The 8,802-nt window shown below is 42.9% G+C and overlaps 1 protein-coding gene across 2 annotated transcripts in view; it reads left to right on the top strand.

Annotated features, from left to right (window-relative positions):
- The first annotated feature begins 317 nt into the window (after nt 1-317).
- Nucleotides 318-8,802, top strand: part of LOC123957631 (ras-GEF domain-containing family member 1C-like) — a 20,975-nt gene continuing 12,490 nt past the window's right edge. For both annotated transcript variants that reach the window (XM_046030571.1, XM_046030570.1), the window contains exon 1: nt 318-691. The gene's annotated coding sequence lies outside the window, so the exon portion shown is untranslated. The remainder of the gene's footprint in view (nt 692-8,802) is intronic.

Below are 8,802 nucleotides of genomic sequence, written 5' to 3'. Positions count from 1 at the left end.
CTTTAATGGGCCACCATCACCATTTAAGTCTACATTGTGCTAACATGATGCATATTCCTCTATATACCGTGGTGAAATTGTTAACTTGAAGGTGACAAGATGTAAAGCAAACAAAGATGTTGGTGGTGGTGTCAACAGGTGCCCAAAGCTCATTTTTGCCCTAGGGCCGCCAAGTGGGTTATTCAGGCCCTCTGGGTTTGTAGCAACCGTACAAGAAATTGAAACCCCTCCTCGTCATTGAGTGTCTTATTCTGAAAATCGAAAGCGGAACTGGCATTACTTTGCCTACTTGAGCGGCGTGTGAGTAGTTCCCTCTCCTCTCCGCTGTCAAATCATTTGCGCCGAGGACGTGTGGATGTGCGGTACGCTGTGTCACCGTGGCGCAGGGCAGGACGGTCGCCACTCCTTCAGGGACCCGCTTTATCACGGCGTCAGCTGTCCGCCTGTTCACCGGTGGGAACCTGCCCAGAGCCAGGACGTTTAACAAGCCACTATCAATAGACATTTTCTCCACTTAACTCACATCATTGGGCTGGTCCTCCAGAGTCCGGCTCTACTTCGCCTACTGATGCCAGTTGAACAGGCTGTTTTGTAAACGCTGATTAATTTTGGGAGTATCTGGAGCTGCAGTTTTATTGATTTGACATCGGATATAAGTCGGATCGAAGATGGGGATCCAAGTGTAGTGCTGGTAAGTAGCATGTAAAGGCAAGGTTATCCCACTACTACCATATTTGCATATTTAGATTGCGCTCACGCCCACAGGCTGTGTACGTGCCTGTGCATGTGCGTGTGTCTGTGCGTGTGTGAGTGTGAGAGGTGTTGGAATGCTTCATAATCATCTTCCACGCATAGGTTCCATTTAGAACACTGTGTCGTCACACTTAGAACTTTACACACAACACAAAAGTGATGACATCATAACTCCTTACCTTGTGGGAGACCGCGCCGCTTGCATCACTTCTTACTACGATGAAAAGCATCGCGGTGTGAGTGAGGGTCTGTGGCGTGAGTCAGCGGCGCCCAGGTCTGTCGAAAGGGCGTGTGAGGGGATCCAGCTCATTTTTAGTAGCTGGTGTCACTGCGTCTTCTGCCCCCGTCACATTTATAGGAGAGAATTTAAGCTGTGTGAGCATATGACATTGTAATTATCGATGGCACGGATAACTCGGATAAATGTCACATGTAAGGGTGTTGTTGACAGGATTTGGTTAACTGCTTCATGGTGCAAAGCATATCTCATTTTGTGTAATTATTAACGTGTATAAACGTTGGAGTAAAGCTTCTATGTAAACTCACTGCTGATTTTCATTAACACTCACTAGCTCTCTTTATCAATTCTGTCTCTGCATAATTAATTTATTTTGTTATTTTCCCTGAGTGGTAGAGCAGACTGAACAGGTGTGGCACTGTTGACATCTTACTCTTATTTTCCTTGGAATGAAAAAAAAAAAAAAATCTGCATCATCCGCTTCAGCATCCAAAGAGGTGGTAAAGCAGCCTTTTCACCCAAGGGTGGTGTAGCAGCTTGCACAGCTTACAATACAAAATAAAAGGATTTGTTATCTGTCTCTTGCTGCTTACTGCAAGATGCATGAAAGTAAGACTGGCTCTGTCAGAAACCAGTTAGGTGGGGAAAAATTCTACCTGGGGTTTTCTGATACTACCAATAAAGCTGCTTCTTCTCTCATGGCTTGTATTGGGGCATCATGTTTCTTAGCACATGCCCTGCATCGTCTTCATCACCCCCTCCCCCTGCTCAGAATGCAATCCTGGGAAATGTGTGTTTGCTCACTCTCGCCTTCACTTTCAGTGTGTGCTTCTGTTTTCCCAGAGGGGTGGAAAACAAACATTTCTTTTGTTCCGTGTGGTGCTTGAGATGAATGAGAGCTTCCTTTGTGAAATGACAAAATGCTGTAAATCAGTTCTTTGATTCTCTCCAGTCTTGCAGGAGATAATCACTGAATTATTTTGATTAGCACCCTTTGACTTTGTTCTCCAGTGGTCAGGACCCCGCGCAGCTCTTTATCCAACCTCCTCTTAGGTTCACCTATTCAGTTGAGCTTGTCTGTGCCTTTCCTGTAAAGCCCTTGGCGATAGAATGGTTTTGAATTGAAATGACAGCTTGCCCTATAACAGTACAGTCGATACGGGGAGTGCAGGCAATAGTCACCCAAGTAGGGGTCTGACAGAAGTCGCCAGTTTAAGTCTAACTGCAGGTACAGGCACGGACTACAGCACATGCTCCCTCCAATTCAGGCCAAGTCTGCAGAGAATAACAGGTGTGCTGCTAATGAGGGCATCGCTTTGTTTGACGGGAGATTGAGAGAGGCAAGTTCCCAAAGAGTGAGACCAGTCATTGTAAGTCTGTGTGTTTGGAGAGAGAGAGAGAGGCCAGGGTCTGTCTGGGGCAGGTCGACAGGGAGGTAAATATGGTAGTCTGGTCACACTGACAGCTTTATCACCACCACAAGTTTTATGGCTGTGAGTGTGTGTGTGTGTGTGTGTGTGTTCGGAGGAATCATAGATCACACGCTATTCTACTCTACAGACATGACAGAATTCCACTTCTGCCTTTTGGCGGAGCAGTCAAAATAGGAATCCACTACAACATCTTCGTGGTATTCCAGTTTATTATGTGATTGTTAATCACACATGAAGCAAGCAATACTAAAAATGTAATGTATTAAATGGTCAATCACTTTTCCGTGTCTGCATAGGCTTGAATCCCCTCCCCTGCGTTTTATGGATGTATGAATGATCCGTCGGAAGTGAACTGAAGCCTCAGTTTAGAGAAGGTCTCTTAGGGGAATTACATAACAATAGGAGGAAACAAATTATAAATAGTAATAGTAAAAAAAAAATAACTGCAGGGAGCAAAACTCTTCCTTTTGTACATGTTAATGTCTATTCATGCATCATCCAATGTTCCTGCTAAGTGGGGAAATTCCCAAAGTTACCGCTCTCACACAAAATCCCCCCACCTTACATAAACACCAACAGCTTCCCAGCCCGGCTGGAGCTCGATTAGAAAAGGGACAGAACGCTGTGATGGCCTGGGTACCTGACAGGACTTTGGATGTCCTTTGGCTACTCGGCAGCTTTTGCAGCTGACACTGGGATGATGAGCGTGATCTGGCTGACAAGTTTCACATGTGGAAGCACTCTCTGTCACAGCCGGCTGCTCTGTCGCTGGAGCGAAAGACAGAGAGAGAGAGAGAGAGAGAGAGGGGAACATGGGATTTTATGGAATAAAGGAGAGAAGAGGGGGTGACACAGTGGGGACTCAACAGGCATCTAATTATCTCCCAACAGGAGCCTTGACTCCATGAGAACACTCTCTGCTCGCATGGCCTGCATATGGGCAGCTATCGACGGTCCGTCTTTATGGATTGGCCAGGTCAAAGAAGCAATGGAATATGATTAGATCCCTGTTGTGTTCAATAAGCCACTGGAGTAAGCATATAGATTACTCCATCAGATATAGGCTCCAAGTAATTACATTTTCGCCTGTCATGTGAACAGCGCGGCTCCTGAGGTATGAGTTGATGCCAGTTTACCAATAAAGAAAAAGTTCCCAAGCAATGCCTGCTGAACTTTGCTATTGCAGCAACTTTATTAAGAACAGCATTTTGATATTTAGACTTGGTATTAAACCTCAAAATTTCTTTTGGTATTGACCAAATGGTGTCCATAGCAACGAATATCAAAAACTGTGAAGTACCAAATGCAGACTCACACCCTTCCTTATTTTGATCAGATAGATGCTGGTAAACATATAATGTACAATGCAACATTCTTTAAAATGTTTTTTGGGGAAGGAAAGGCATTCATTGCATCTCAGTGATACACACACTCTGAGTGGTAAGAAACACTGAATGTAAACATAACTCAGATGCTTAATTATATTTTTATTGGTATGGTTATGTATCAGCAATAGACATTGACATTTTTCATATACCTAGCCCTATTTGGAGTTGATATTTTTGTAAAGGTTACAACGGTTTGAATTGTTTCCAGGTGGGTTGAGGTGACGTTAGAAATCTAACCCATGGATACCGTAGGTCTTAACCATCATTATCTATTTTAATGTCATGTCCACTTTATAATAGGGTGTTAATTTAAGCATTCAATGTACAAAATATGTTGGTGAAATCCCTTTCTTGGTATTGTTAGCACCATCGTGCCCACTGGGAAGTCCCCTGATAATCTGCTAACACCAGACTGCTTAGCTCAAGAATCTGTAGCAGCATCTTGACAAAGCATTATAGGCACAAAATTTTGATATAGAGATTTGAAGTCTCATTATGTCCAAATACAGCATAAAAACAACTTGTTGCAGATGAATGAAGCGTCTACTCTGACCTTTGTCTGTCCCTAATCATATCAAAATACATGAGGCAGACCAGACCATGCAATCCCTTAGCACTAATTAGTACACTTTGACAACATAGATCAGCAGTGACATGCCACATGGCCTCTGCCCATGCTGGTTGTAATGAGCAGATAGATGTACTTCTACGGGAAAGGAGGCAGCCGTGGTGAAATTAGTAAAGTCTGGTTATTAGATTTGCATCTGTTACCGTCTCGCTCATTAGTTTGCGGCGGTTATTGTGCAGATTTGATTGAGAGGAATGCAATGCTGAGTGGGTGTTTGGATGAACAGTCTAATTTTGAAAAGCGCTTCAAGGACTATTGAGGTAGCTGCACATAGGCATTGTTTCATTCAGCCTTTCTGTCTGCATGCTCATAATCACTCCGCTCTGTTTTTCCTTCCCATATTCTTCCATTCACTTGGTGAGCTGGTAATTCCTCATAAGTGGCACTTGAGGCAAAATCATGCCTGTTTAGAGACAAAATCAGTCTTGTCCAATTCCCCTCAAGGGAGCATTGCATCAAGGGTGGTTGTGAGCTGGAATAATATGAATAATACATGACGTACAATACATAATGTTTTTTAAAGCATTATGACCATTGTGAATGACAGATTTAGGGCGCTCAAGGCTCAGACACGTGCTATGTGCCTACTAAGAGTCAATCTGTGCTCAGCTCCAATTATCTCTAAGTAACATGGTAGATTGCCCAGACCCATCACATGTCACAGACCCTTAGTTCATTTTAGTGCACCGTTTTCATCCACTCCAAGCAGGGGAAATAGATTCAGAAGTGTATTTTTCGCACAAAGTGTGAAGTGGTTTGAAAGAGAAATCCGTGGATAATGGTGCTCGACCCTTAGGGTTGGTCTGAAAAGCTCAGACTTTCGCTCAGGCTAATGGTTTTGTGTAATGCTGATCTTGATTTAATCTAAATGTAAATGTTAGCCAGACTTTGACTTTAGGGACTGAAAATGTGCAGTTTCTCACATGTAACATAGTCATTGCATCGTGCTTCATCTGTTTTTGTTTGAAATGTGACAAAACTACAGCTGCACCCCTTGGAGAAGAGTTGGACAGATGGTTGTATTCACAGTGAAGGAATGACTTTACTTGGACTTGCGTTTTTACCGTAACTCCCTCAGCCTTTTTGCAAGCACACAACTGTGTCCAAACCCGCTCAGGAATGAGAATGACTGCACACGTGCACTGGGTGTGTTCATGGAGGAGAATTCCCAGTGAGCTTTAGATTTAGAGTGATGGAGCTGGTGGGTGTGGAACAGGTGCCAGGATGTCAGTGTGACCATTAAAAGGAATTTGGGAAGTTTGTCCCTGTTGAGCCCTGAGTGTGATTCCCAACCTTTGTCAGACTCGTACCACAGAGAGAGGCTGGGGAATGGGTGGGGAGCTGGAATGCCTCAACAGTAACTCAATCCAGTGTTTGGCTGCTCTGTGGGTGCAAGTGTGCATGCATGTGTCAAGACACAATGGACTCATTTGTTTTCAGCTCCACTCCTCCCCACACACACACACCATTAACCAACAGTAGTGCGCTGGTTTGATTTTGTTGTGATGCATGTGCGGTGACATATGTGTGGTATTTTGCGCTCTCTCTGTTGTCGGCGGTGTCAGGCAGTCACCGTGCAATCTCAGCAGCCAGATTGGCTCGGCCCCTGCACCTCGGCATTCAGTCTGGACGCCAACACACTTTTGGGCTCCTATTGAGACTGGGGATGATGGTAGGGGCAGGGGGCCAGGACGCCTCCCATGCCAACAACTCCCACTGGGAGAGCAGGCTGCTGCAGGGCCATCTGTACAGGCGTCCTGACTGGGCTCATTGGAAAGTAGGGCGTGGAGAGGGAGATGAAGGGGTGGGGTGCATGTGGAAGGGAACAGGGAGTGAGAGGCTAGATGACAAAGAGGTGTTTACTTTCTTTTAAAGCCCCTGCCATCACGAGAATACTCTCATTATTTCTCTAGTTGCATCATTTCAGCTTTCAAAGAACACTGTGGAAAATTTAGGCCAGATCTGCAATACTCCAAGGCTCACAAAACAGTGTCAGGACCAAAAATACGCAAGTATCTGCTCTTTTTAGATCGCAGCCCCAAAATAGATAACTGTGATGTGTTGAAGGAGTGAACATGTGGGTCCTAAATTAGAAAGGAAGTGTTAGAGTATGTAAATTAGTGGGTGAGGAGTGAGCCGGGGAGTCATATGGTGGTGTCTGCAAAGGAAAAGGGGAGTTTAGTGAGTCTGGCAGGAGGTGAATTTGCCATTCACAGAGCCTAGATTGTCTGTGCACTACAGTGGGGGCATATATCATCCTATAAAACATCCTCTCACCTCTCTCCACAGCCCACCTTTCTCTCCTATCTCTGCCATCTAATTCCTACACACATCGCATCCCTGAGCAAGGTAGGAGGATGCGATGACCCCTAATTTACCCTTTAACAAGGGCTGGGCAATAAAATGATAACAGTAATAATAACAGTAAAAGTAATTATTATTGGAAAGAGATATTGATTCAATTTGTAATATTTTCTTATTGAATTGTTGAAATGTTATTCATCCACCAAATGAAAAATGTGCTTCAATTGTGAAACAGAATTTGGAAAAAAATGTAAACAGATTTCATTGGGCCCTACAAATGTTCAACAAATGTTTGATTTAATTAATTATTATCACGAATGAATCAGCACTTAATTATCCTATTAAAATATGTAAAAGGAGTGATAAAAGATTTTACTTAATTTTACTCATACATATTTGTTGAAAAAAGATTTTATCATCATCGTTATGAATGTTCTACCTCAGAATTTTGAAGTGATGCACTGTTTGGCAAGTGTTTGTTATGATCTGACCATAAAAAATACCTTAATACCCCAATTTACCATCTGGTTTCTTCTACCAGCAACAATCAGTCTTTCAAATTGAAAGAAATAATGATTTGACATTTGTCAGGATAATTATCAGTATTCGACCTATGTGAAATTTTTGATTGTGATAACATTTTTGGCCATATCGCCCAGCCCTATACCTTTATCTGTCATCTCTGAAACCAGGAAGCAACTACAAAATCAAACAAAAAGTTGCTGTAACAGCTGTGCCGGATATTTGCTGCACTTAACTCTGATGATGTGCTGCTCCTCTAAGAACAGAATTGCATTACGTCTTGGTTTCAGTGTTTCTCAGTTTCAGTATGCCATTTCCTTTCTATAAAAATAAATGTATTCAGTCAATTAGATATAAACACTCTTAACTCAGGGGCATGCAAAATACACAGGAAACTACAAAATATAGCAAAAAGTATTTTAGATTTTGACATTCATTCCCAAATATCAATCCCCGGATGAAGTGAATAAGGTGCAGGAATAGATTTAATTTTCCTTTATAAATCAGCTCAAGGACAATCGTGAAAGCATGCTTTCATTATGGACATACAAGCTTGAGGAGGAGTGCTACTGGGCAATGATAAAATATTGTTTAGAGGGTGGGTACAATAATTAGGGTAAAGTTGGGGGTTTAAAAAGGTTGTATACCATGAGTATTTCAAACTTGCCAGAAATATAGCTCATCCTTGTCCAACTGAGAAATTGTATTTTTTTAGCATCATTATGAAATGATCCAGGCTATTTCAGCTGCAGTACTATAAAAAGCATGTGGGTCCTGAATATATACATGTAGGCAAGTACCTTGTCCTTAAATTTAATTTGGGCTGATGATGAATGGACATGGCCAGCAGTGCCAATGAATCAAAGTCAACTGTGACCTGATGAATCTAATGAGTCTTTTCTTGAAGGCCTTTTTAAAAAGGTCCCTAACTGCACAGGGTGCCTTTATGTATTCCTCAAAACTTAGCCAAATACTAGAGCATTATTACTACAATGGCTCCAGGGTGACATTGGATCCACCTGCCCCCATCAAGGAGCCTTAACTATTCACCTTTGACCCTTGACTCATTGATGATAGAGGTCAGACAGTGGTTTGATTTGTTCTGAATAAGTGTCTTGAATGAAGAGTCGTTTCTAATGCTGATAGTGCTCAACCATTAACTCCCTAGTGCCAGAACTGATCTGTCAGCAGCTGTGTCACTATTCTCCTCAAGAAACACACAGACACACACACACACGCACATGCACACAGTTAGGTGTGGTGGAACAGGTTTTACAGAGACCAAGATATGAAATGGCTACTAGAATAGAGAGATTAATAGAGTTATGAAGCTGTTTGTCAGCCTCAAGCCGCTCGGTCATACCAGTAATGCCGTTGTTTCGTCAACACACACACACACACACACACACACACACACACACATTCCTGTACGTGCCTCATAGTGAGGTCCAGGTTAATTAACTGCTGGAGTGAGGACCACCCTTTCTACTATACTTAGAGACAAATGCATGATAGATTCCAACACTGGGTGGCACC

Source organism: Micropterus dolomieu, linkage group LG19 (genome assembly GCF_021292245.1).
Source record: "Micropterus dolomieu isolate WLL.071019.BEF.003 ecotype Adirondacks linkage group LG19, ASM2129224v1, whole genome shotgun sequence".
In the NCBI taxonomy this organism is placed as follows: Eukaryota; Metazoa; Chordata; class Actinopteri; order Centrarchiformes; family Centrarchidae; genus Micropterus; species Micropterus dolomieu.
Note: the sequence above shows the minus strand (reverse complement) of the source record. Positions and strands in the feature narration are given on the sequence as shown.